Genomic DNA, 20,765 nt, shown 5'->3' with positions numbered 1-20,765 from the left:
AAAAACACAAATTGCCTCCAGCAGGCCATTGGTTTGGGGGTGTAATAAGGAAGAGGTTGCACAGCAGGACTAATAAACTTTGTTCCCACCACTAGTAAGATTGCCAGATGAATGGAAATTGCCACCTGTAGAAGTCGCCTCAGGCTTTGGAATATCCGGTGTGGAATATCGGAGACAAGACGTTGGCAGTGGTGACTCTTAGAGGAATATCATGAGATATTAATATTTCATTCCAACATTTGAACTGTGATTTAGCCAAACTACCCTAAGTCTACTTATATTTATTTAACAGTCATAGGAATGTTAATCAATTCAATGCATACTCTGCAACATATGTTATACCAATTACACACACATGTCTGAGTGAAACAGAAGGATCATCTGTATTTGCTCCATATTCATTTGTCTTGGCTTCTGCTAACCTTTCCTTGCAAAGAAGGGATAGTGGTCACCAATGTCTCAAGGAAAAAGTGTTGGAAAAAAAATTTCTAAAATTTTCCTACTTTCACTTACTTTTAATTGGAGAAAGGCTCACTGGTATCTAATTTTTGGTGTGAGTTCATGGAACACTGACAAAGTTTGCTGTCATTCCCCTAATCAAAGCAGTAAGAGTTGGAACTGGAAATCTTGTCTAGTTACGCCAACGTGTGAAAGTCAGCTGAGGCTCAACTGACACCATTGATCTATTCCAGGGAAAAACATGGAGAAAAAAGTCAGTGGCTCTTCACAGAGCATAAGATAAAAGTTTGCATGTGCTTTCCCACCACTTTCCAAAATAGAAAGTCATTCACCACCTGATACAACTATCACCATTAACTGATAAAGTACCCCTGGAAATATAATAAATTGACATTCTGGTTTACCATTAATTTCCTGTGAGCTTGGTTAATATAAGTCAATTCCTCTAAATCAGATAAAATTCAGTTTCTAAAGCTGCCAAACTGGAAGGTCAGAACTCAGATTAGGATTGAGCCATCCCCTCAAAATGCTACCTTTTGAGGTCCAGTGTCAGTAGCCAGCTGACCACTCACTGTGGCATCTAAACCTCTGCTCTTCCTGATCTCACTAAGCAAGGGAGTGATAGAGGCAATATGTTCTGAGAATTGCAGCGTCTGGCATGGTGTCTGCCAGCTAGTGAGAGCTTAACAACTTGTGGAAATCATCTTTTCTTTTGTTCGTTGATTTCTAGGAGGGCTGTGTGGTCAAGAAGTTGGAACTGGGGCGGGGCGGGGTGGGGGGGAGGAGGCAGCAAATAGGCAGGAGAAGAGGAGGGAGGCAGAGGTGAAAAGACACAGGTCACACTCTGTGACATGAAAGCAGCCTGTCTCCGGCGGGGATGGAGCAGCGTGTGAGTCTGTGGGCATCCAGGAGGGGAGATGAGGAGTGGAGTGCACAAGAGGTTGAACCGCAGAGACCATATCCTGCCCTATTCACCCACCTCGGCGGGAGACCAAGGGCACAGCCGGGCCATCTCCGAGGGGACTGGACTTTCCTCCTGATCTTCAGACTAACCTGAAGCCTCCTCCTGTCCGGACCAGACCCAGCCTGCTGCAGCCCCGGCAACTGAGGGGAACACATGCAGGCTTTCTCTAAAGCTGCAGAGGGTTTTTCCACCAGGTGAATGTTAGTACCCACCCTATCCTGCCCATTCTGGGCCCCAAGAGATGCTTGCTTTAGCCTTGCCCCCCTGTGAGGTCTGGAGTAACAGAACAGTTGAGGGTCCACATCCCAAATGTTTCAATGCATAAAGGTTATCAAACAAGCTACATCTTCAGCCCAGTCTGGATTTCTATCCAGCGTCGGATGGCCCTCTCTCCTTGTGACTGAGAAGCTTGTGACTGATGAATCATCCCTGAGCTGGCCCTGCCTCCTGAGAACGTGGCCCAGACCCAGGACTGAACCCAAGTCCCTGATGGAGAATGACCTGGCCAAGCTCCCCAGGTCAGGAAGGTTCCCCTCCCCCATGCCTCCCTTTTCCAGCTCAAAATCTGCAGGCAGTCCTGAACACCTTCCCAAACCACATGTCCCAGGCAGAGGAAGGGGAGAACACAGTTATCTGGGAAATGCGCTCTGCCCAGCACCCCTGCGCACTTGCCTTAGGAGCTTTGTGGTGGCCATCTTCAGGCAGGACAAGCCACGATCTGCCTGGTTTCCTTGGGTCTAGGCTGTGATTCCATGTCCTCAGCCTGCTCTCACACATCCTCAGATCCAAAGGTTCCTCTGCCCTGTGTATATCTGTTGTGTAAATAACAAAAACAAAACATGAACACATATTTGATGTTTACCCCTGGTTCTACAGTCAGTCTATTTGAGGCATTTCAAATCAGGACCCACACCCAGGGCTTGTAACTCCAAAGGGTTACAGGATAGCAAGGAATTCTAAATGGAGAGAACTGCCCTTTGCTACAGCATCTGCTGCGTGTAACTGAGGCATTCCGGAAGGAATCATCTTACATTCATAATCTTGAATAATTCTCATGATAACTCTCCCAACTAGTACTAGGGAGAACATGCTATAGGGTGTCTCTCTCATGTGACTGTGCTCGAGAGCGCTGAAACAGGACAGAGTGACACAAGAAGAGGGAGGAAAAAGAGAACGATGTTGCTGGCTTTCCTGCTGGAAGCTGAGCTTAAGTCCTCCAACAAACTGCCACAAACATGATGGCTTAAAACAACACATGTTTATTATTGTGTAGTTCTGTAGGTTAGACGTCCAGTACAGGCCTCATAGGGTTAAAATCAAGGTGTTGGCAGAACTGGACCCCCTGTGGAGCTACATCAGGGAATTTACTTCCTTGCCTCTCTTCCAGCTTCTGGAAGCTTCCAGCATTCCTTCACTCATGGTTCCTATCCCGTCTTCAAAGCCAGCACCAGCTGGTCAAGTTCTCCTCACATGGCATCCCCCTGGCTGTTCTTTCATCTCCTTCTTTGACTTTCGATGAGCCTTGTGATTACATTGGACCCACCAGCATAATCCAGGATGCTCTCCCTGTTTTAGTGTGAGCTGATTAGCGACCTTAGTTCCCTCTGCAATGTTAATTCCCCTTTGCCATGAAACTAACCCATCCACAAATTCTAGGGAATAGGACATGGGAAGCTTTGGGGGGACATTACTATGCCAACTGTAAAGGGTAACATCACAAAGGGCCTTGCCACCTTGAGGAGTCTTTACTTTGGCCTAAGGATAGAAGGGGATCATCAAAGGGTTTCAGTCAAGTGAATAATATGATGACACTGTGTTGTAGGCTAAACAGTTGTATTCTTTTTTTTTATCTGTAGTTGAGAACAGGGACTGGACCAAAGGAACTCCAGGCCTAAAATGGCCTGATACTAGGTCTTGGAGAAAGACCCATCCAGGAAACAGAGGAGAAATTATAGCCCACTTGTAGGCTACACTTGTGGATACCTGTAGCCCAGCTCTCAAACCATATCCTCACCAAGTCTATGCCTAATACCTTGAGAGTCTACTGTAACTGAGATACTGCTACCCCACAGTCACCTCTACCTCTTTATGGAGCCAGGCTGGGTCAGAGAGCATATTTGTGAGGAAGCCAGAGAGCTGCCAGCCAAAGTGGGGAAACACACACACACACACACACACACACACACACACACGTCTTACCCTCATCTTGGTTTCCTTCACCTCCCTACATTTGGCAGGAATAGCTTGAATAGCATCACCTGTTTCTAAATCAGACTCCTTTTTGATAAGACAATTCAGTAAATACACCCTTTCACCTATTTATCTGCTTTATCATAGAGAAGATGTTCCCAAACCCTTAAGGTCTTATTTAAGTCACAAGAGTAAAATAAAATGTTAGGAAAATTTTATCCTCTTTTCATTAAAACACTACAGTAAAAGAAGAAATTTCTAGAAAGTTCTAGAAATACTTATTAGGAGCCAAGTCCCCCTTCTAAATGACATTGGCAGCACTTCTTGACAAAGTGCTGATGTCACTTCTTGACGAAGAACTGGGTCAAGCATCTCTTTCAACTACATGTGGTTAATTAGCCCCATTGTTCTGCTAGCTACATTCAACTGTCCATATCATCCGTTTGGTTCACAGAATAAAAGGCAATACTTTGCACACTTTACTCTGTATCTTCTGGTTAAAGGGTATAGTCAACACTGAGCAACAGGGGCCTGTTGATTCTCAGGCCTCCCCTCAACCCCAGGACTAGAGGCTGGGACCCCACCATTAGTTCGTTAGTTTTACCCCTACCCATTATTTATGTTTCATTAAAGTCATTTGATTTTAGCCTTTTCATCCATTTTACCCATTCCTAGATGACACAGACTCCTCCAGCTCACTTTAATTCCATCCCATGCCCTTTCCACAGCCTACTGATCATTAGCTCACTCCACTCTGGGTCTACAAGATGAGGAAAACCTACCTGGCACATCTCTCCTTCCCTCTACAACATGCTATGGCCTTGGAGTCTCAGAACCTGGGTCCCAAAACTCTGACACTTACTAGTTGCCTTCACTAGTTGTATGATAATAATACTGTCCTTATAGAGTTATTGTGAGAATGAAATCAGTTCATACGTGTAGAAACATGTAGGAAAAGGCTGTTCTATGTGTATTTTATGGACCGATACAGTCCACAGATTGCTTGGTCCCAGTCTGCAACTAGATCAATATGACGTATGGCAGAACTTATTTTGAAATTTGTCAAGCAAATCTCATTGGATCAGTGAGTTTAAAAAGCAAAAAGAAAGCTCATTTGTCACATTACAAACTTTAAATATTGATGTATATGTATTTATTCAAGATATGCGTAAAGAACCTTAATGTAAGAGTTGCTATTTCACTCATAACTATTTGTGAACTTTTAATTGTGAAATAACAAATTATTAGTATAATAATAATTGTCTATAATAATCATACATACCCTTTCAATAGGGCAAGTAGTACAAGTTTTGTAGTTTTTTTTCCTTTTTCTTATGTAATTTTCCATTCATGCCTTTTTATGTATCTTGCAAAAACACTAGCTTGTGAAAAACTGGGAATTAAAGAAAAAAGTAATCACTTGTCACAGAGAGCTTGAGGAGCACTGAAGCTCTCCTGAAATTATCTGGTACCCTTCAGTGTACAGCACATTAAAAAGTGCCAAAGAGTAAGTGTTCAGTTAACATTACTTATCATTATTGTCATTTTATACATGAAGAATCTCAGGCAGAGAGAGGTTTAGCATTTTGACCAGCGTCCTAGGTCCACAGGACCTGGAATTATCTGCCTGTCTGCCTAAGGGAAATTGCCAGGTCTTGTCTCAACTGGGAGAAACTCCTGCAGGACAAAAAACAGGAGCCAAATGAGAGCCTGTCAGCAAGTTGACGGTGCCGACAATAGCCGAGTTGAAATCGGATTACCCAGTAAGCACCTCTGGGTGCATTGCCCAAGGAATAGTAACAACCCTGAGTACTACCCACCCAGATGTTGGCACAGGGGACCAGCAAGGTACATAGTAACTTGGTGGAAAAGAAGTATCCAGAAACCAGATCCACTGGGCAACACCAGATCTCTAGAGGTCCCTGGGGACCCCAACTTCTCCCCAAAGCCACAAGGACAAGTCAGCTCTTATCCTTCGATATCAGACACAATCTTAGGGAAAGGGGTGAAGGAAGAGATGCTCTTTGAGGGACTGTATCTTCTTAACAGAAGCTGAACCCCACTTACAGGGAGTAAGCTTTAAATTGGAGTGGAGCTGTAATTGATTTTCACCTAGTATCCCACGAGAAACTGCTGTAGAGCAAATCTCCTTTGCCCTGCACCTCTGAGTTGTGACAAGACTTGAATTTTTCTGTCCTGCTTCAAGGACCTCAGGGGAAAGCTAGAGAATGAATTAAGAGATCTCTGACCCCTGTGATCAGTGATCCATTCCTGACCCCTTCCCTCCAAGGCCCTGTGAGATCTGAGCCCCAGCACACAGCACCCCAGTCTCATGAGAGCAAGTGTGAGCCGGCTCTTCACAGCCCATCAGCCAAACTTGAGGGCGAGGGAAGTTAAGTGCCATCGCCCACCGCGGAGCACGTAGGTGTATTTCACGGGCTGGGAAGCATGAGAGCAGTGCAGGCAGTGGGGCAGGTGGGCGGGCCTTCTTGGGACTAATGAGGCTTTTCCTGGCAGAAGCACATTGTGCTTAATTCTACCTTTCAGGGGAGGCAAAGAGGAAATGTAAGCACTTTCTTCAGTGAAAGATCTTATTTCGCGTCTCTTCGCTTGTTTATAAGATTTTAAACCTTTTTTTTTAAGTCAAACCTTTTTTTTAAAGTGTTTTTTAAATCGCTTCATATCACCTGTTGATATCTAAATATTTGAAAAAGAAGTGTAAGAACAGGTTTAATATTTATACCTGTAAAATAAAAGCATCTCTAAAAACCCAACTAATTCCTGAACACTTTTAAAAGTAAGAAACATCCACAGTTAAGGCTTCCTTTTTTTTTCCACACTGAACGTTCCAAATGCTGTTTGTAGTGATTACATTACTGTATATGTTCATCAAAATTCATTGAACTAAACCACCAAAAAGACTGAATTTTCAGTATGTAACTTAGTTTTTTAAAAAGTTAGTAATTTCTTAAATCCCGAAAGCAGTTTGAAGGAAATACATAAATCTTTTAATAGATTTTTTTTTAAATAATATTAATCTTACAGAAAACTCTCAGGAATAGTACAAAGAAATTTTCCCCCTCAACCCATTGCCCCATCCTCCCTGAATACTTATTTCCTATAAATAAGGACATTCTCCTACTGCAAAACAACCATCAAAGTCAAGAAATCAACACTGATACATATCCAGCCTCCCATCCAAAGACACCAAGTTTCACCAGTTGTTCCAATAATATCCTTTATAGAAAAAGGATAAAACACAGAATCACACATGGCATTTCGTCGTCCTATTCTCCTTCTGTCTAAAACAGTTCCTCAGTCCTCCCTTGACTTTTATGGCCTTGACATGTTTGGGGATTACAGGCCAGTTGTTTTGTAGAACATCTCTGAGTTTGGATTTGTCTGATACTTTCCATGATTAGATTCAGGTCATTGTTTGGGACAGGAGTATCACAGAAGTGATGCTATGTTCTTCTCGGTAAATCTCATCAAGTGGCACACAATTTCAAAGTGTCCCCTCTCTAGTAATGTTATTTTGATCATTTGTTTAAGGTGGCGTCTGTGTGAGTATGTGTGTATACATAAACTTCTATATCTATATTCATTATTCTGTCTATGTTTACTGAAAATCATGAATCCACACTGATATCTCCAATTCCAAACGAATATCACAGGGCTTATGTGAGTTTTCTCACTTCTTGGACTGTGAGAAACCTGGCTCCCACCATCCTCCATGGATTTACTTCTTGGATTATCTCCCGTCACCCCACCCCCACCTTCACAGATGCCTCTTTACTTCGCATGTGTTCAGACCTCCTGCTCTGAGCCACCGTCACCACCCCTACTGGATGCCATCTTCAACAAGGGTTGTTGGGCCTCTGCCTCAGCCCTGTCACTCACCCACACAGGTATCTTCCTTCATGTGGGAAACAAAGGCAGAAGGAAATGGCAGATAAAATTAAATTTCCTTATAATTTGCAGCCCATTGGCAGATACTCGAGGCAGGCAGAGCAAAATGTTTCTCCAGGAACTCCCTACCTTCTTAGTATTATTAATGCTTTGCTAGAGGGGAAAAAGAACCTTGGCTTGACAATAGCTAGGCCTCCAGTATTCTGAGTCTTCTTTAGTATATGAAAATCCCATTGGAAACTTACCCTTGACTTTACCTCCCCCACCTCCCAAGTATATAACCAGTGTCTCTTCATGGTCCCAGGGCAGCTCTTTCTGTCCATGGGCCCTGTCCCCGTGCTTTAATAAAATCACCTTTTTGCACCACAGATGTCTTCAAGAATTCTTTCTTGGTCGTCGACTCCGGACCCCATGAACCTCCCCATTACCCCACAAACCTCATCTCTCCTCACCCCATTTAGGCTCTGACACCCAGCCTTAATTCTGCCCCTCACCCCCTGCAGTAGATGCCTATTTTGCTCAATCCCATGAAGTAATATTTGGGCTGAGTTTTTCAGGAAAGGAAGGGAGGGATCAAAGGAGGGAGAGAAAGAAGACCTAGCCAAATGATGCTGTGTGGGGTTTTGTGGTCTTTCTAATTCAGGCCCAAGAATGCCTAGAATTAGTTCTCTCCTATCTTGAAGTTAAGGCACTAGATATATCCCTGCTACAACTTCTTTGGCTAACTTCTTTACTTGACCACTTCCTCTCCCCACAAAAAACCTTCTTGAAGACAGGGTAATTCAACTTTTCCATTTAGCTTCACACTGAATTAATGTCAATGGCTACTTTAACATAACGTGTCCTTTTTCAGAGCCATGAACAAGTAATGATTTCCATTTGCCAGAACTGAATTTTTTTTTAAGTCCTTATTACAAGAACTGTGATGCCAAGTTAATATAGGATGGTTCTCTGGTTCTTTGATGTGTGGGCACACATGAAAATCAAATGCTTTGTGATGCATAAAATTCTAGTCTTCAGTCTTCTGTCTCCTGTGGGACAATATAGCAACAGTGGGCATGCACATTTGCCGTGTTTTTTGTCACTCAATACTTTTTGAATTCTGTTCCTACGACCACTGGACAATTTCCCCTCTCCCCTCTGCTACGTCCTCAAGGTGGAAGCCTTCCACTAGCCACCCCTCTCCCCCGAAGCTAGAGCACAAGGAGCAAGATTTTCACAGGGAAGAAGGTAGCACCAAGAGAATCCAGCTGCCGAAGAGAGGCCGGAGGATTGTGGGGGAGGGATGCCCAGCTTTACAAGGTAACCTTCAAGGAGATGTGAGGGTAGACTCCCTCCCCAGAGCAGGCTCTGTGAACCACTTAGTATCCTTTTAATAAACTCCTCTCCACTTGAACTAGCTGGAGGGAATTCTGTGGTTTTCTACTAAGAATCCTGGTGGAGAATAGTAATTGTCAATCCTGTAATCTACAAACATTTATTCTTTATCTGATATGTCATCACATCCACTTTGCCCAGGTTTTTTGTTCTTGTTTTTGTTTTTAAACATAGGCATATCACTGGGTGAGCTTAGTCGGTTAAGCTCCCTGCTCTTGATTTTGGCTCAGGTTAAGAGTTCGAACCCCAAGTCAGGCTTTGCACTGACAGCATGGAGCTTGCTTGGGATTCTCTCTGCCCCTTTATTTTTAGACAGACAGAAGAGAGAGAGAGACAGAGAAAGAGCATGCTGGGGAGGTACAGAGAGTGTAGACAGAGGATCCCAAGCAGGCTCTACACTGTCAGTGCAGAGCCCAATGTGGGGCTTGAACTCATGAACTGTGAGATCATGACCTGAGCCGAAGTCAGTCGTTTAACCAACTGAGCCACCCAGAAGCCCCTAAAAAAGTTTTTTTAAAAAATTAAAAAACAAACATAGGTGTATCATTAGTAAAGAGTGTTCCCTTTATATATTTAAAATGAACCTGTGTTTAGGGTCACCTGGGTGGCTCAGTTGGCTAAGTGTCCAACTTCGACTCGGGTCATGATCTCACGGTTCCTGAGTTCATATCTGGCTCTGTACTAACAGTGTAGAGCCTGTTTGGGGTTCTCCCTCTCTCCTATCTCTCTGCCCCTCTCCCTGCTTTCGTGTGCACTCATGCTCTCTCTCTCTCCTCCTCTTTCTCTCTATCTCAGCTAAAAAAATAAACTTAAAAAAAAAAAATGAACCTGTGTTAAGTTGGAAAGGTTGCCACCATATTCGAGCCCCTCATCCTATGCAGGAAATGGAACTGAAGCCCACAGGGAGGATGGATGCAAGCACTCCTAGTTGGGGCAGAGCTGGATTTTGGAACCCAGATCCTCAGCTTCCCACTCCCGTGGACACCCCTTCCCACGTCCAGCTTCCACATCGCCCAGGATGATCCCAGATGGAGATTTTTATTTTATTTTATTTTTCACTGTTCCAAGTTTATTTGGTAGTTTAGTTGGTTGGTATGACACTTAGATACATTGTTGGTTGCACTGTTTATATGTAGATGTTTCTTTTTACATTATAAGGCAATGTACACTATATTCTGACATACATAGTACACATAATAAGATCCTTTAGATCCTTTAGAACAGTTATGCACTATACACGCAATACTGATTTATACATTGGATCCCAGGATGTGATTGACTGGAGAAAAAAAAAGGTGGACTGGGCATGTTGGGTGAAGGAACCAGAAGTAATATAACACACAGTAAATACACATCTGGTTTGAAAAGCAACAGCAGCATACACAGCGTTGGCAGTGGTGCCTCTGAGGTGGTAGGGCTAGTTTACATTAACCAACTTAGGACAAGAGGGGTCTCATCCAGCATCAGGATGTAGCTTCAGGGTTTTGTGAACCATGCCTATTTGTAACTTTAGGAAACAGGTTTTTCCTAGGCTATTTTAATATTACTACTTGAGAAACAGATCAGGTAAGAAGGGTAATATACACAACCTCCAACTAAAATCCGGTTGTAGTCTGGACAGTGAAGTGGTACAACATCAGAAAACTTGAAAACTGCGGCTCTTTTTGGATCCCCCAAAGTGCATCTGTACTCTTCCTCAAATGGGCCTCTTCCTCAGGAGTCAGAGTCGCCGTCACAACGTGTGAGATTCCATTCTGTCCCAAGATGCAAGGAACACTAAGGAAGACATCATCTTTTATTCCATAGAGACCCTTAATCGTGGTGGAAATTGGAGGCACCCACCTAAGATTCTTCATTATACTTTCTGCCAAATCTGCCCCAGACAGTCCAATGGCCCAGGAAGTATAGACTTTCAGTTTGATCATCTCATAGGCACTGTCAGCCACCTGTTTGTGAACCTCTTTCCACTGTTCCTTCTGCATCTGTGCCTAAGTCAGGGTGCAGATTCTTCAGGAAGGCACCAGCAACATTTATTCCATTCCATACAGGCACACTAGAGTCTCCATGCTCTCCAAGACGCACCCATGACAGCCTAATGGGTGACGTCCCAGCCTTTCCCCCATTAGGTAACAGAACCAGACTGAATCCAGATTGCAACCACTTCTAATAACATGGTTTTTGGGAAAGCCACTTATCTTCCAAGCCTCATAGGTCAAGATATCCACTGGATTGGAAACAATAAGCAACTTGCAATTTAGGTTGTATTTTACAACCCATATTAGAAATGATGAACTTAAAGATGTTCACATTATGCTGGACCAAATTAAGATGGCTTTCTCCCTCTTGCTGACGTGCCCCAGCTGTGATAATAACCAGCTTGGAGTTTGCAGTCACATGATAGTCTTTGCCGGAGACAATTTTTGGTGTTCTAGGGAATAGGTTGCCATGCTGGAGATCCATCATCTCTCCCTTCAGTTTGTCTTCCATGACATCAACAAGAGCAAGTTCAACCTGCCAAATCCTTCATTAAGATACTGATGGCACAAGCCGTGCCAACAGCATGAACCCCAACAATGGTAATCTTATTCTGGGGGTTATGATCTTCCTTAAGAAGTTTCTGAATCAGCTGATCCTTGAGAGTTGCCATATTGGATTTAGAGCCAAGAGGAATCAGGAATGCACATCGGCGGGTGGGCGTCCAAGGCGCATGGTGTTGGGTCCGGACTTGGCAGCAGTGGCTCCCCTCCCCAGATGGAAATTTTAGAACAGAAGCACTGTTTCTTCTGTTAAAGTATGAGCAGTTGCTGAAAATTGCTGGTGTATGGAAACTATTCATTCCAGATCACATAAACAAAGCCCATGGGTCTATGCAGTCAGTTATGAGCAGGTGGGGTTCCAAACAGGAGGTACTTTCGAAAACAGTGGCTACAGAAAAAAATTCAGAGTCCCATATACATTTCAGAGAAGAGACCCAGTCTGAAGCTTTGACTTTGGAGCCTAAACACCCACCCTGGGCATTCTATTACTTACCTGGGCATTCTGAGTGGCTGGAGCATTTCTGAATAAGAGAGTCTAAACAACAACTGTTGATAGAATGTTAATTCCCTCCTCCTATTTAGACTCAATCCCTTGCTTCCTCTCTTCACCTATCTTCATTTCCCTTCTCTAAGGGGGAGGCAGGGAGTAATCTGGTGGGTGGGTAGGAGGAAGAGCCACCTCCTGTTAACTAACTAGTTAACCAACTGTGAACCAACGAGTCCAGAAAATGCTTTGCCTCACATTTTATCAGGAGAGGGTTTTGCAGCTCTGCCTGGACTGGATGGAGGAATTTACTTCTACCTCTGTAGAGAAGGGACAGCCAGCCCACTGCCATGACAGATATGTGGCTGTGCTCTGAACAGTTTATCAGTGATAAAGGTAACAATGGACTCTCCAGCTGCTAGACTTTGTCTCTCTCTTTCTCTCTCTCTCTCTGTTTCTCTCAGTTGGTTCAACACCCAGGAGAGGTAGAAAGGGGCATTGTTTCCCAAACCCTAAAGCCCTTATATTCTCATATCTCCCTCTCTCTACTTCCATTCCTATGTAGCTAATCCCCAGTCACTGATCCCCTCATTTAACTAAAATGAGCACGTTAAAATGTCCCTGCAAGGTCTCTTAGCAACAGGGCTTCCTGATCCTCTTTAGGGAATAACGCCATAGAAAAAGAGTGTTTCCTTCCGGTTAGTTATTATAACAGGAACTCCATGTATCATAAACTTTTGTGTCATTTCATATTGTCTGGCCACAGTTGAGCATCAGCTGGGCCTCTTTGTCTGCGCTGCTCCTTTTCCAAGTTTGGACAAGAGGAAGGAGCTCCCGTGAGGCGAAGCTGCCTGTGCAACCGTGCACACCAGTGCAAGGCAGCAGGATGGGAAGCATGACTCTGGAGTCACAGCCAGGTGGGGACAGACATGGTGCACAGCACAATCCACTGCTGCCCTGCCTGTCAGCAAATCCATTTGACACTTCATCAAACCCCAGGCACAGCCGTGGCTCTGCCATCTCTTGTCTTCAGATTGGAGGTAATGCACGCATCTCTGTCATTCAATGGGTTAATTTTATATCTTAGTTCTAGGAGAAACAAAATCATTGAATAATGAGTTAGCACTTTTTGCCTTTCACATTGGCAAAGTTGTCTTTCTTTGTTAGGTGAGTGATTATGTGGAACAAGGATCTCTTAGATTTTAGGCCATCTAAACAGAGCTTACAACACAAAAACACACAGATCCTCTGACCTTGCAACCCCACTTCTGAGAAACTACTCTACAGAAATAAGAGGGCCTTTATATAGGAGTGTATGTAAAAGACATTTGCAGCATAGTTTGTGTGGCAAAAAACCAAAAACAGACAAATAAAAAACAACAACTTGAAGTTTCCATCAGTAAGAGAATCTCTGATAAAGCTGTAAGAAAGACATATAATGGAATTGTGTATAGTTTTTTTAAAGGATAAAATGGATCTATACCCATCGAACTGGAGGTGTAGCCACTGTATACTGTTAGTCAAGAAAAGCAGGATGGCAGGATGTGTATCCTATAATGCTATTTTTTGTTTATCTAAAAAAATGTATGTAAGTGCATAGATGGTTGTACATTACTGTATGAATTTGGAGGAAGTTATGGAGAGAAACATAACCATCACAAAAGTAGAATATCTATGAATAGGGAAGTAATGAAAAAAAAAGCTTTTAAAAAATAAATTAGAAGACTGCATTACAAGTTGGTTCAAAATCCCTGTACATAATTTTAGAGATCTGGAAAGCTAAATTATAAAGTATAGGAATTTGATCAAATTAACATGTTACAGTTATTTATCGGTCCATTCTGTAGACATCAAAATGATGTTTGGGATATAAATCGGAAGTGAAAATCAGGTAATTAAACTGGTAACATATAATCCCTATCTATAAGTCTATCGTGTGGATGGATATACAAGAAAGTATAATAGTAATCATCTACGCTATGAAATTATGAGTCTTTTATTCCTTATTTGTATTTTGCAGTTTTTCTTTTTTTATTTTTTTTAAGTTTATTTAATTTTGAGAGAGAGAGTGAGGGTGTGCATGAGAGAGAGCCCACAAGTAGGGGAGGGGCAGAGAAAGACGGAGACAGAATCCGAAGCAGGCTCCAGGCTTTGAGCTGTGAGCACAGAGTCGGATGCGGGGCTGGAACCCACAAACTGTGAGATCATGACCTGAGCTGAAGTGAAGTGGACACTTAACAGACTGAGCTGCCCAGGCACCCCATGTGTTTTCTAGTTTTTCTAAATGAGCTTGCATTTAACTTACAATAATAAATATTTACAAATATGAAACATAATCTTATATGGTTATAATAAGGAGCATCTGAGAATGACCAGTGCAAGGTCCCGTTTTAAGATGTAAACAATCAGAGAATGCTGTTTGATTCCATTACCCTTCCCCGGTAAGCAGGCAACTCAGAAAGGTATCTCCACCTGAGTTTGTTTTGGCACCTCGATGGACACCTCATTTCAACAATTCTCAAGGCTAATTTTCAGCAATAATGGAGATGAACTTGGGATGTAACCATGGAGGAAACAGAAGAATCTTCCTTTAAAGTTCAAACTGGCCTGCCCTAAGGTCATTTTAATGGGATTTTAACTTTCACCTTGTCTGAAGCACCTATCAATCTGGATAAGGAGGCCAACGTTGCCCTCTGCTGCCTGGAATTAAAATAGCCTTCATTTTTCATAACTACCCGGACTCCTAGATGGGGCTTTCCCAGAGGGAATTGAATTCCTTACTCTAGTAGCCAGAGGAGAGTCCCCTTTGATAAAAGGAGTTCTGGCATCACTGGAGATTTATAATGCACTCTGAGAAGTCATGCCATGAAGAAACTGCTTTACCTAAGTCTCTCCCAGATTGAATATTGTAAGAGCCTAGAGAAAGCACATGACTTTATAGTTTCAAAGTCGACAAATAAACATCACTTCAAGCAGGCCATTGTAAATCTATATATAATGATCTCTCCCTCCTGGGACAACACTACCTCTCACTCACTCAACATCCATTCCATCCTTCAGTCATTCTGCCCTCAATTCTGCAGAACCCCCGCCTCGTATTCCCTGCTACTTTTCTCCCCATCCTCCTCCCAAGCCCAGTCTCTTCATTCTTGATAACTTTTCTGTCAATTCCTCCCTCTTATTCTCCACAGCCCCTGATTTCATTCAGGCCTTCATTCTTGATCTGCCTTCCATGACTCTGCAGATTATTCCTGTTTCCCTCATCCTGATGTTTCCTCCACCGCACTATACATCAGGACTGTAAGTACTTGATTTCTTCCTCTCCTGCTGGACTGTAAACTCCATGAGGACAGGGAACTTGTCCTCCTTGATAACTGCCTAATGAAGCCCCAGCTCCATAGCTGGATCCCAATGGCTTTTCCCCCTGAACACATGAATTCCTCCAGAGAGAGTTGTTGCAGCAAAGTACTGGAGGATATGAGAATAACATTACTTTTCTTATACTACATATAAAACTTACTGACTCCTTATAACAATTTCATGAAAGAGGCATCATCTACATTTTATAGATAAGAAAAGAAGCTCAGAGTAATTAAACAAATTTGCCTAACTGGTAAGTGACAGAATTAGGATATTAACCAACTGTCTGGCTCCAAAGCTCACACCTTTGCCTCTATACCATACTTTCTCCCACGGGATCAAGATCTCCAATAGAATGGTTGGCCTCAAAATAAGAGGAAGAAGACCTCATTCACTGGAGAGAAGGAGGGAAGCACTGATATAGGTTTCCAGATTTCATGAAGTAGGAAGAGAGCTAGTAGCCTCCTGAGAGTGAGGGCAGTAGATGAAGTGTGAAGTGACATTTGAAAACATAGTCATATGATTTCCACAGTCTGTTAGATAGATTTAGTCTGATGTAGATGAGATGTAGATGATGTAGAGAGATGTAGCCGATTTGAAGAAAGTAGTGACAGTTATGGATGGATTGAATAAAGAAACTACTCATGAGGATAAATGATTGTGCATCTGAGTTGAAGATCATGAACTGGAAGAAACACCAGTTCTTACACTTCTATAGTTTTTTCTAACAGTGCTCAGTCTTTTGGCTGTAGGAATGGAGAAATGTTAAGTATTTGTCCAACGGGCGAAGTGAATAAGGATGCTTGAAAGTTGAGAGTGTAGTGAAAAAGAAATTCGACTGATCAGCCATGGAAGTCAAGCCTTGGTGAGAAAAAAAGCAAAAGGCAGCCTGGGACAGAGGGTTAAAAAAGGAATTGGAAGACTAGACTTTTGTGAGATCCTAAAGCAGATAGAAATGACGGAGGATTCACGCCAGTCAGAGTGGCCAAAATGAACAAATCAGGAGACTATACATGCTGGAGAGGATGTGGAGAAATGGGAACCCTCTTGCACTGTTGGTGGGAATGCAAACTGGGGCAGCCACTCTGGAAAACAGTGTGGAGGTTCCTCAAAAAATTAAAAACAGACCTACCCTATGACCCAGCAATAGCACTGCTAGGAATTTACCCAAGGGATACAGGAGTACTGATGCATAGGGGCACTTGTACCCCAATGTTTATAGCAGCACTCTCAACAATAGCCAAATTGTGGAAAGAGCCTAAATGTCCATCAACTGATGAATGGATAAAGAAATTGTGGTTTCTTTGGAAGTACTTTGGAGTACTACGTGGCAATGAGAAAGAATGAAATATGGCTCTTCGTAGCAACATGGATGGAACTGGAGAGTGTTATGCTAAGTGAAATAAGCCATACAGAGAAAGACAGATACCATATGTTTTCACTCTTATGTGGATCCTGAGAAACTTAACAGAAACCCATGGGGGAGCAGAAGGAAAAAAAAAAGAGGTTAGAGTGGGAGAGAGCCAAAGCATAAGAGACTCTTAAAAACTGAGAAAAACTGAGGGTTGATGGAGGGTGGGTGATGGGTATTGAGGAGGACACCTTTTGTGATGAGCACTGGGTGTTGTATGGAAACCAATTTGACAATAAACTTCATATATTGAAAAAAAAAAAAAAGAAATGACGGAGGATTTTCAATCCTGTTAACTCAAATAATGACCTTGAAACTAAGATTGAAACACATGTCCGTCTTTGACGAAAGGAAGTGTATGCGTTGGAGATTACTTTGGCTATAATGAACCAGAAATGTGACCACAGTAATTTAATGCAATGTCTATTTGATTAAACACACATATCAGCAGATCCACCATGTCACCAATGAGCTGAGCTCCTTCTATCATTCTGTTCTTCACTATGAACATGTGGTTTTCATTCTCATGGTCACCTTGTCTGTGCAAGATAGCTGCCATTTTGCTTTTCAAGAAGAAAGAGGAAAGAAGGAACTTATGAGAAGGGCAGGAAAGGGCAAAATATTGTCTTCTTTAGTAAGCTCCCAAGAACACCCACCCAGGACTTCCATTCTTATCGCAGGGACCAGATCTATCTCATGAGTATTCCTAGTGAAAAACAAAACAAAACAAAACTCTGGAAAGCTAAGCATCTTAAAGACGGCACACTGACTTCAACAAAATCTGAGTTCAGAAGTGTGAAGTTGGACAGGAAATTAGCAGTCTGACCTAGGGGGAGACATCTGAAACCTAAACCCAACATCTGAAGATGGAGGCTAAATGGAACATTGGAAAATTATGCAGCAGGGAAAAGAAAGGTGAAATTTAAGTACTTGAAAAGTGTAGGAGTAGCAAGGCTATTTGAACCCAGAAGGTTTAGGAATTAGAGGCATCAGGTACAAGGGAAGAAAGCAGACTAAATATAAAGGCATTGTTTGAAAGTGCATAGAGAGTGGTTAGACTGCTGTTTACATCTTCACTTATGCAGTCAGATAACTGTTTCATCCTGCCCAGAAGACTGTTGGGTTTATTCCTTAGAGAACCAGAGAAACTGCAGGGACAGCAGAGTCAGGGGAGGACTATGATGAAGTCTCAACCTTGATTCCTGATAACTCTGAACTGTTCTGAACACAAGGGAGTAAGTGAAAGTCTGCATACTGGCTGAGAAGACTATTTCTTCCCAGCCCCCTTCCTAAATGCAACACCAAAAAGACAAGGCTTACCTTGCAGGAAGATTGGAAGAAAGTTCTCTGAAGAAACTTAATGCCCTCTACAGGATACTACAATATAAGGAAATAGAATAAGAAGAAGGTAGAACTTAACAACTTAAAAAGTGACAATTGAAATATTTTTTAAAAAATCAGTAGAATGAATGGGAAAATAAAGTTAAGAAGAAAGAACTCTTAGCCGATCATCTAAATAATAGAAGTTCCACTAAGAACAGAACAGAATGAGAAAATAATTTGTCCACCAAATTAATTCAGTAGAATCTTCCAGCCTATAACCACCTCCTGTACACACACACACACACACACACACACACGCATGAACACACACATGCACGTACTTCTGATATATTTAGTGCTTCACTCTTCAGTAGGATCTCTGGTAGTTAGGCATGATTCCAATATGACAGAGACCAAAATATAAACATGTAAACTTAGAAGAAAGTACAGATAATACAGTGTGCTAAACAAATACCCTATGATAAGAAACTGAATCCAAGGAACAAGAATAGGATGCCTTAATATAAGGAATAACATAAGAACAAGAAAGAACTCTTGGAAAAAAAAAAAAAAAAACCCAACAACTAAATAATAAAATAGTAGATGGTCCATTAAAAACAGAAAATAGGGGAGAAAACCATCAAAGAAAACCCAAAAATCATTTCCCAGAACTGAAGGATACAAATCTCCAGAATGAAAAGGCCACTCACTACCATGAAATTTCAGAATAAGGCTAAAAATAAAGACTAAAACATTTCAGAGAAAATGACAGGTGACATACAAAGAAATGGGACTAGGAATGGATTCCTTATAGAAACACTAGAAGGCAGAAGAAAATGGGATCAAGGTCTTCCCAGTTCTGAGAGAAAAATAAGATTATTTTCGATCAAGAATCCTATGCATTCTTCTTTGAAAAGCAACTGGAAAATCCTGTTCACTAACAGGTTAACAGTTGTTAACCCAGATAAAAGAAGACACGGAATCCAGGAAAGAAGACCAAACATGGTGGAGAGGTGGGAGCTGACACAGGAAGGGCTGCCATGAGCCCAGACTGGAGCAGGAGACAGGATTCTAGAAGGGATTTGTCTCAGAAGATAAATGGAAGCTGTGAATTGTCTGTCACATTTGGCTTTTAGATGGTAATTACGTGAGGGGATGGATGAAGGTGTAAACTAACCTTACTGTGATAATCATTTTGCACTATATATGTGTATCAAATCACGACATTGTACTCCTCAAAGTTACATCTATTAAAAGTCAATAATATCTCAATAAAGCTGAAAAAATTTTTGGCTTTTGGGAAAACAGTAGTGAAAGAACAAAACAGAGCTGGTTGGATACTCAAAGAAAATATTTTAAAAGAGATAAAACTCCAATAAAACAATCAAAATAATTGTACAAGAAGAAAAATGTAAGCATAGAAGACTATTTGGTCTATTAGAGCAATAAATAGCATTTATGAACATAGTAACACCTAATAATGGATTTCACAAAAAGTTGAGGTATGAGAAGGGTGGAGGGAGAAAATGAAGGAATATGAACTAAAATCCTCATCTTTTGAAATAGGAAATCAATAGAAGGGTTCTAAAAGTGATGAACAATGAGAGAGCAGCAGTCCTTACAGACAGGAACGGGGGCTAAGAGTGGCTACCTGGGGGCATGGGAACAGGCAAGGGTCAAAGGGACAAGAGGCTGGTTTCCTTATAAGCCTTTTATTTGTTTGCCTTTTTTTTTTTTTTTTAAGGTAGAATTAAGACTGTTCAGAATGGGAAGTGGGAGCTTTCTCCTCTAAGTGTACTTCCCAGAACCAGTGGGGGGCTTGTGAGGTGCAATATCTCAGAACCCAGCACAGGGTTACAGAATGAGTCTTTATTTTATGCCACGTCCGGAGACTTACAGGCCAGCAGTCTTGACAAGTGCTGGTCTATCTGTCATGGTGCAAAGCCTGAAGTGAGATGCGGGGGTCCCTTTCTATAACAAGGGGGAAGTGAGGCAAAGGGACTCATCGGGCACACGAGTCATCAGTGTATGTGAACTCAGTCCGCCACTCTAGTTCCTTGGCCCTTTCCACTTGCCTCTGCCTCCCTAACCTGCCTCCTCAGGACTCCTGACTTAAGGAGTATAGGTGCCCCAATTTTAACACATTTTGGTACCTATTTTGTTTGGGGTACCTAGTTTACTTCAAAAATTGGTCTTTACAGAGTTAGTTACATGGTAGTTGCCAACTGTGCTGTCACTATTCTAAAATTGTTCCTGCATATTTGATTACCAAGATCATCTAACTCTAAATAGACTAAATGCTTGATAAAAGCTTAGCAACTCAGCTATTTCAATTCTTCAAATACCAGACCAGAACAGATGGGTAACAGTGAATAGAACAGTCTCTGCACTCCAAGAAAGAACAAAACAAAAGGAACTACAGACTTTAAGAGCTTTGATGGGATAAGCCCAGTTCTACAAGCTCTTAGAGGGTTGTGCCCTATTGTTTCCACCCGGAACCTAGGAATAAGCTGTCAGTTACAAAGAGGATCCTTTGGAGCGCCTGGGTGGCTCGGTTGTGTCTAAATTCAGCTCAGGTTATGATCTCATGGTCTGAGTTTGAGCCCTGCATCGGGCTCTGTGTTGACAGTTCTGGAGCCTGGAGCTTGCTTCAAATTCTGTGTTGCCCTCTCTCTCTGCCCCTCCCCTGCTTGCACTTTCTCAAAAATAAGTAAACATTAAAAAGAGGATTCTCCAGGGGCGCCTGGGTGG

The 20,765-nt window shown here is 42.2% G+C and overlaps 1 pseudogene; it reads right to left on the bottom strand.

Annotated features, from left to right (window-relative positions):
- Positions 1-10,494: 10,494 nt before the first annotated feature.
- Positions 10,495-11,575, bottom strand: LOC109267733 (L-lactate dehydrogenase A chain-like; annotated as a pseudogene).
- Between the last annotated feature and the right edge of the window lie 9,190 nt (positions 11,576-20,765).

This window comes from Panthera pardus, unplaced genomic scaffold (assembly GCF_024362965.1).
Source record: "Panthera pardus isolate Hobbes unplaced genomic scaffold, ASM2436296v1 HiC_scaffold_2, whole genome shotgun sequence".
NCBI classification, from domain to species: Eukaryota; Metazoa; Chordata; class Mammalia; order Carnivora; family Felidae; genus Panthera; species Panthera pardus.
This window is presented reverse-complemented; position numbering and strand designations above follow the sequence as displayed.